At 39.8% G+C, this 8,455-nt stretch overlaps 1 non-coding gene across 1 annotated transcript; it reads right to left on the bottom strand.

Moving 5' to 3' along the window:
- Window positions 1-287: 287 nt before the first annotated feature.
- Window positions 288-395, bottom strand: LOC112745288 (small nucleolar RNA R71). The gene has a single exon (XR_003173225.1). It is a non-coding gene; the product is annotated as a small nucleolar RNA R71 (small nucleolar RNA).
- Between the last annotated feature and the right edge of the window lie 8,060 nt (window positions 396-8,455).

Raw genomic sequence — 8,455 nt, 5'->3', positions numbered from 1 at the left:
ATTTTGAGCTAAAGCCTCAATTAGTTTCTCTGATGCAACAGAACTGCAAGTTTCATGGACTTCCATCAGAAGATCCTTTTCAGTTCTTAACTGAATTCTTGCAGATCTGTGACACTGTTAAGACCAATGGGGTTGATCCCGAGGTGTACAGGCTTATGCTTTTCCCGTTTGATATAAGAGACAGAGCTAGAATATGGTTGGATTCTCAACCTAAAGATAGCCTGAACTCTTGGGATAAGCTGGTCACAGCTTTCTTAGCCAAGTTCTTTCCTCCTCAAAAGCTTAGTAAGCTTAGAGTGGATGTTCAAACCTTCAAACAGAAAGAAGGTGAATCCCTCTATGAAGCTTGGGAGAGATACAAGGAACTGACCAAAAAGTGTCCTTCTGACATGCTTTCAGAATGGACCATCCTGGATATATTCTATGATGGTCTGTCTGAGCTATCAAAGATGTCACTGGACCATTCTACAGGTGGATCCATTCACCTAAAGAAAACGCCTGCAGAAGCTTAGGAACTCATTGACATGGTTGTAAATAACCAGTTCATGTACACTTCTAAAAGGAATCCTGTGAGTAATGGGACGCCTCAGAGGAAGGGAGTTCTTGAAATTGATACTCTGAATGCCATATTGGGTTAGAACAAAATATTGACTCAGCGAGTCAATATGATCTCTCAGAGTCTGAATGGATTGAAGGAATCATCCAACAGTACTATAGAGCCATCTTCTGAAGAAGAAGCTTATGATCTTGAGAACCCTGCAATAGCAGAGGTGAATTACATGGGTGAATCCTATGGAAACACCTATAATCCCTCATGGAGAAATCATCCAAATTTCTCATGGAAGGATCAACAAAAGCCTTAACAAGGCTTTAATAATGGTGGAAGAAACAGGTTTAGCAATAGCAAGCCTTTTCCATTATCCACTCAGCAACAGACAGAGAATTCTGAGCAGAATCCATCTAGCTTAGCAAATATAGTCTCTGATCTATCTAAGGCCACTTTAAGTTTCATGAATGAAACAAGGTCCTCCATTAGAAATTTGGAGGCACAAGTGGGCCAGCTGAGTAAAAAGGTCACTGAAACTCCTCCTAGTACTCTCCCAAGTAATACAGAAGAAAATCCAAAGAGAGAGTGCAAGGCCATTGATTTGACCATCATGGCCGAACCTACAAGGGAGAAGGAGGACGTGAATCCTAGTGAGGAAGACCTCTTGGGACGTTCAGTGACCAATAAGGAGTTTCTCTTTGAGGAACCAAAGGATTCTGAGGCTCATCTAGAGACCGTAGAGATTCTATTGAACGTCCTTCTGCCCTTCATGAGCTCTGATGAGTATTCTTCTTCTGAAGAGAATGAAGACGTCACTGATGAGCAAGTTGCTAAGTATCTTGGTGCAATCATGAAGCTGAATACCAAATTATTTGGTAATGAGACTTGGGAAGATGAACCTTCCTTGCTCACCAATGAACTGAATGCATTGGATAGGTAGAAATTACCTCAAAAGAAACAGGATCCTGGTAAATTCCTAATTCCCTGTAACATAGGCACCATGACCTTTGAGAAGGCTCTATGTGACCTGGGGTCAGGAATAAACTTAATGCCACTCTCTGTAATGGAGAAACTTGGGATCTTTGAGGTGTAAGCTGCCAGAATCTCATTAGAGATGGCAGACAACTCAAGAAAACAGGCTTATGGACAAGTAGAGGACGTGTCAGTAAAGGTTGAAGGCCTTTATATCCCTGTTGATTTCATAATCCTAGACACTGGGAAGGATGAGGATGAATCCATCATCCTTGGAAGACCCTTCCTAGCCACAGCAAGAGCTGTGATTGATGTGGACAGAAGAGAATTGGTCCTTCAACTGAATGAGGACTACCTTGTGTTTAAGTCTCAAGGTTCTCCTTCTGTAACCATGGAGAGGAAGCATGAAAAGCTTCTCTCACTGCAGAGTCAACCAAAACCCCCACAGTCAAACTCTAAGTTTGGTGTTGGAAGGCCACAACCAAACTCTAAGTTTGGTGTTGAACCCCCACATTCAAACTCTAAGTTTGGTGTTGGGAGGTTCCAACAATGCTCTGAATATCTGTGAGGCTCCATGAGAGCTCACTGTCAAGCTATTGACAATAAAGAAGCGCTTGTTGGGAGGCAACCCAATGTTATTTAATTATATTTAATTTTATTTTTATTTTTATTTTGTGTTTTATTAGGTTGATGATCATGTGAAGTCACAAAAACTACTGAAAAATCAAAAACAGAATAAAAAATAGCATTAAAAACAGCACACCCTAGAGGAGGAGCATTCTGGCGTTTAAACGCCAGAAACAAGCATCTGTCTGGCGTTTAACGCCAGAAACAAGCATCTACCTGGCGTTTAAACGCCAGAAACAGGCTACATTTGGGCGTTTAACGCCAGAAACAAGTAGCAGTCTGGCGTTAAACGCCAGGATTGCACAGCAAGGGCGATTTACACGCCTAATTGGAGCAGGGATGTTAAGTCCTTGGTCCCACTGGATTTGTGGACCCCACAGGATCTGTGGACCCCACAGGATCCCCACCTACCTTCTTCTCTCCTCTTCACACCTTTTCATAACTCTCTTCCCCAAATACCCTTCACCAATCACCTCACTCACTCTTTCCCATCATCTCTTCACCACTCACATCCATCCGCTCTTCCCCATAAACCCCACCTACCTCAAAAATTCAAACTCTTTTCCCTCCCAAACCCAACCCTAATGGCCGAACCCTAAACGCCACCCCACCCCTATATAAACCCCTCATTCCTTCTTCATTTATATACAACACCACCCTTTCTTCTTCCCTTGGCCGAATACACACCCCTCTCCCTCTCCTCCATTCTTTTTCTTCTTCTCCTTCTTTCTTTCTTCTTTTGCTCGGGGACGTGCAAACATTTTAAGTTTGGTGTGGTAAAAAGCATTGCTTTTTGTTTTTTCATAACCATCAATGGCACCTAAGGCCAGAGAATCCTCAAGAAAGAGGAAAGGGAAGGCAATTGCTTCCACCTCTGAGTCATGGGAGATGGAGAGATTCATCTCAAAGGTCCATCAAGACCACTTCTATGAAGTTGTGGCCAAGAAGAAAGTGATCCTTGAGGTTCCTTTCAAGCTCAAAAAGAATGAGTATCCGGAGATCCGACTTGAGATCCAAAGAAGAGGTTGGGAAGTTCTCACTAACCCCATTCAACAAGTCGGGATCTTAATGGTTCAAGAGTTCTATGCAAACGCATGGATCACTAGGAACCATGATCAAAGTGTGAACCCGAATCCAAAGCATTGGCTCACCATGGTTCGGGGGGAAATACTTAGATTTCAGTCCGAAAAATGTAAGGCTGGCGTTCAACTTGCCAATGATGAAAGAAAACGCACGCCCCTACAGAAGGGTCAACTTTGATTAAAGGTTAGACCAAGTCCTCATGGACATATGTGTAGAAGGAGCTCAATGGAAGGTTGGCTCAAGAGGTAAGCTGGTTCAATTAAGAAGATTAGACCTTAAGCCTGTAGCTAGAGGATGGTTGGAGTTCATTCAGTGCTCAATCATTCCTACTAGCAACTGGTCTAAAGTTACTATAGACCGGGCCATCATGATCCACAGTATCATGATTGGGGAGGAAGTGGAAGTTCATGAGATTATACCTCAAGAACTCTACAAGGTGGCTGACAAGTCCTCCACTTTGGCAAGGTTAGCCTTTCCTCACCTCATTTGCCATCTATGCAATTTGACTGGGATTGATATAGAGGGAGACATCCTCATTGAAGAGGACAAGCCCATCACTAAGAAAAGAATGGAGCAAACAAGAGATCATGGACCTCAACAAGAGCATGAGGAAATTTCCCACCATGAAATCCCTGAGATACCTCAAGGGATGCACTTCCCTCTACAAAACTATTGGGAGCAAATCAACACCTCCCTAGGAGAATTAAGTTCCAACATGGGACAACTAAGGGTGGAACACCAAGAGCACTCCATCATTCTCCATGAGATTAGAGAAGATCAAAGAGCTATGAGGGAGGAGCAACAAAGGCAAGGAAGAGACATAGAGGAGCTCAAAAGCACCACTGGTTCTTCAAGAAGAGGAAGACGCCATTCTCACTAAGGTGGACTCATTCCTTAATCTCCTTGTCTATTTATTTTACTATTTTTCGATTTTTGAGCTTTATGTTTTATTTATGTTTGGGTCTTCACTATATGATCACTAGTGTCTAAGTGTCTATGCCTTAAAGTTATGAATGTCCTATGAATCCATCACCTTTATTAAATGAAAAATGTTCTAAAAACAAAAGAACAAGAAGTACATGATTTCGAATTCATCCTTGAAATTAGTTTAATTATTTTGATGTGGTGACAATACTTTTTGTTTTCTGAATGAATGCTTGAACAGTGCATATGTCTTTTGAATTTGATGTTTATGAATGTTAAATATGTTGGCTCTTGAAAGAATGATGAAAATGAGACATGTTATTTGATAATCTGAAAAATCATAAAAATGATTCTTGAAGCAAGAAAAAGCAGTGAATACAAAAACTTGCGAAAAAAAGAGAGAAAAATAGCGAAAAAAAAGAGAAAAAGAAAAAGAAAAAGCAAGCAGAAAAAACCAAAAGCTCTTTAAACCAAAAGGCAAGAGCAAAAAGCCAATAGCCCTTAAAACCAAAAGGCAAGGGTAAATAAAAAGGATCCAAGGCTTTGAGCATCAGTGGATAGGAGGGCCTAAAGGAATAAAATCCTGGCCTAAGCGGCTAAACCAAGTTGTCCCTAACCATGTGCTTGTGGCGTGAAGGTGTCAAGTGAAAACTTGAGACTGAGCGGTTAAAGTCAAGGTCCAAAGCAAAAAAAAGAGTGTGCTTAAGAACCCTGGACACCTCTAATTGGGGACTTTAGCAAAGCTGAGTCACAATCTGAAAAGGTTCACCCAGTTATGTGTCTGTGGCATTTATGTATCCGGTGGTAATACTGGAAAACAAAGTGTTTAGGGCCACGGCCAAGACTCATAAAGTAGCTGTGGTCAAGAATCAACATACTGAACTAGGAGAATCAATAATACTATCTGAACTTTGAGTTCCTATAGATGCCAATCATTCTGAACTTCAATGGATAAAGTGAGATGCCAAAACTATTCAAGAGGCAAAAAGCTACAAGTCCCGCTCATCTGATTGGAGCTAAGTTTCATTGATATTTTAGAATTTATAGTATATTCTCTTCTTTTTATCCTATTTGATTTTCAGTTGCTTGGGGACAAGCAACAATTTAAGTTTGGTGTTGTGATGAGCGGATAATTTATACGCTTTTTGGCATTGTTTTTACATAATTTTTAGCATGATTTAGTTAGTTTTTGGTATATTTTTATTAGTTTTTAAATAAAAAGTCACATTTCTGGACTTTACTATGAGTTTGTGTATTTTTCTGTGATTTCAGGTACTTTCTGGCTGAAATTGAGGGACTTGAGCAAAAATCAGATTCAGAGGCTAAAGAAGGACTGCAGATGCTGTTGGATTCTGACCTCCCTGCACTCAAAATGGATTTTCTGGAGCTACAGAACTCCAAATGGCGCGCTCTTAATTGCGTTGGAAAGTAGACATCCAGGGCTTTCCAGAAATATATAATAGTTTATACTTTGCCCGAGTTTAGAGGACGCAAACTGGCGTTCAACCCCAGCTCCCTACCCTATTCTGGAGTCAAACGCCAGAAACAGGTTGCAAAGTGGAGTTAAACGCCAGAAATAGGTTACAAACTGGCGTTTAACTCCAAGAAAGACCTCTCCAAGTGAAAGCTTCAATGCTCAGCCCAAGCACACACCAAGTGAGCCCCGGAAGTGGATTTCTGCATCATTTACTTATTTCTGTAAACCCTAGTAACTAGTTTAGTATAAATAGAACTTTTTACTATTGTATTTACATCTTCAGATACATCTTTAGATTGTCTTTTGATCCTTTGATCACGTTTTGGGGGCTGGCCATTCAGCCATGCCTAGACTTTGTTCTTATGTATTTTCAACGGTAGAGTCTCTACACACCATAGATTAAGGTGTGGAGCTCTGCTGTTCCTTGAGTATTAATGCAAAGTACTACTGTTTTTCTATTCAATTCAAGCTTATTCCTATTCTAAGATATTCATTCACACCCAAGAACATGATGAATGTGATGATTATGTGACGCTCATCACCATTCTCACCTATGAACGCGTGCCTGACAACCGCTTCCGTTCTACATGAAGACGAGACAGAATGAGTATCTCTTAGATATCTAATACAGGGGACCGAGTCCGAGATATTAGAGTCTTCGTGGTATAAGTTAGAACCCATGGATGGCCATTCCTGAGATCCAGAAAGTCTAAAGCTTGTCTGTGGTATTCCGAGTAGGATCTGGGAAGGGATGGCTGTGACGAGCTTCAAACTCGCGAGTGCTGGGCGTAGTGACAGACGCAAAAGGATAGTAAATCCTATTCCAGTATGATCGAGAACCGACAGATGATTAGCCATGCAGTGACAGCGCATTGGACCATTTTCACAGGGAGGACGGGATGTAGCCATTGACAACAGTGATGCCCAACATACAGCTTGCCATGGAAAGGAGTAGGAATGATTGGATGAAGACAGCAGGAAAGCAGAAGTTCAGGAAGAACGAAAGCATCTCTATACGCTTATCTGAAATTCTCACCAATGAATTACATAAGTATCTCTATCCTAGTTTATATTTTAATTATGTTTTAATTATAAATTCTCTGTAACCATTTGAATTCGCCTGACTGAGATTTACAAGGTGACCATAGCTTGCTTCAAGCCGACAATCTCCGTGGGATCGACCCTTACTCACGTAAGGTTTATTACTTGGACGACCTAGTGCACTTGCTGGTTAGTTGTGCGAAGTTGTGACAAAGTGTGATTCACGTTTGAGAGCACCAAGTCTTTGGCGCCATTGTTGATGTTTACAATTTCGTGCACCAGGAACCCCAATTGATTGAAAAAAAATTTTTTTTAGAACTTTCTTGAACTATATACTTGGTGGATCATGTTTTGAGCTAAGAACACAAGCATGTGAGGTTTGAGCCTAATTGTGTGGTTACACCATACATAACCACTTACTTTCCATCTTGTATGCATTATTCTCTTCCTCTGATTGTAATTCTTGATTTGTTTGATTTGTTATGTCCATTATTTTGTGTATACATGCATTTATATGATTGAGGCCATTGTTCAAACAGCTCACTTACCCAAATAGCCTACCTTTTATCTTCCATTGTTAGCCAATTTTGAGCCTATGCTTAACCCATTTGTTCTTAATGATAGCACATTACAAGCCTAAGTGAAAAACAATAAATGTCCCTTGTTTGGATCTTTGATTAGCTTAGGCTAGTGAGAGTGTTCTTTACTTGATTTCGGAAAAGTTGGGAACACTGGTTAGAGATAAAAGTGTGTTTTTGTATTTGTGTTAAGAATCTTGGGAATTGGGTACACACTCATGTATTAATCATGTGTAAACCATATGCATTGATGTTTTTGTATATATTTTAGTTTGAAAAGAAAAAAAAATGAGAAAAATAAAAAGAAAAAAAAATATATATATAAGAAAAAGAAAATATATAGAAAAGAAAGAAAAAAGAAAAGCAATAAAAAAGGGGACAAAATCCCCCAAAGTGAAGTTCAATAAGAGTCAATGCATATGATTTGTGATAAAAAGAGAGTGCATGAGTGTGTGAAAAGTGAAGAATGGGTATTTAAGTTTGTTTAGAAGTGTATAGGTTGTCATAGGTTAGGTGGGAAGTTTAAGATGATCGAAGATTCAAAATTTCTAGCTCACTTGACCATATGCATCTTACCTTGACCCTAGCCCCATTACAACCTATGGGAAAGTCCTCATGATATTTGTATGCATGCATAAAATAATTTTTGATTGTTAGATGAAAAACAAATCTTGGAAAGCATGATTAGGGGAGAATCAAGTGAATCAACCCCATACACTGAGCGACTAGAGCGGATACACATCCGGTGAGGGTTCGATTGCTCAATTACATGTTTCCACCCATGATCATCTTTTCTTGCAAGTTTGTAAAATTTTTCAATGATCTAATTCAATTGTGGGTTGATTTGACTACTATTGCCTTAGCCCTTGTGTTTGTATATGTATTCTTGGAAATTGACTTGTTTTGACCAAGTGGATGCATTCATGTAGATAGATTGCATATAGATAGATTGCATTAAGTTAGTTTGCTTTGAATAAATGTTGATACCCCTTTGCTTCTTTCCTGATTTTAGCATGAGGACATGCTTAGTTTAAGTGTGGGGAGATTTGATAAACCCCAATTTTGTGGTTTATCTTGTGCTTATTTTAGGGGATTTTATCACCTTTTTCCCACATTTATTCAATGAAACAGCATGGTTTTGTAATTCTCCCTTGATTTATGCTTAAGTGTAAAAACATGCTTTTTAGGCCCTTAAATTGGTGATTT

This window comes from Arachis hypogaea, chromosome 14, assembly GCF_003086295.3.
Source record: "Arachis hypogaea cultivar Tifrunner chromosome 14, arahy.Tifrunner.gnm2.J5K5, whole genome shotgun sequence".
In the NCBI taxonomy this organism is placed as follows: Eukaryota; Viridiplantae; Streptophyta; class Magnoliopsida; order Fabales; family Fabaceae; genus Arachis; species Arachis hypogaea.
Note: the sequence above shows the minus strand (reverse complement) of the source record. Positions and strands in the feature narration are given on the sequence as shown.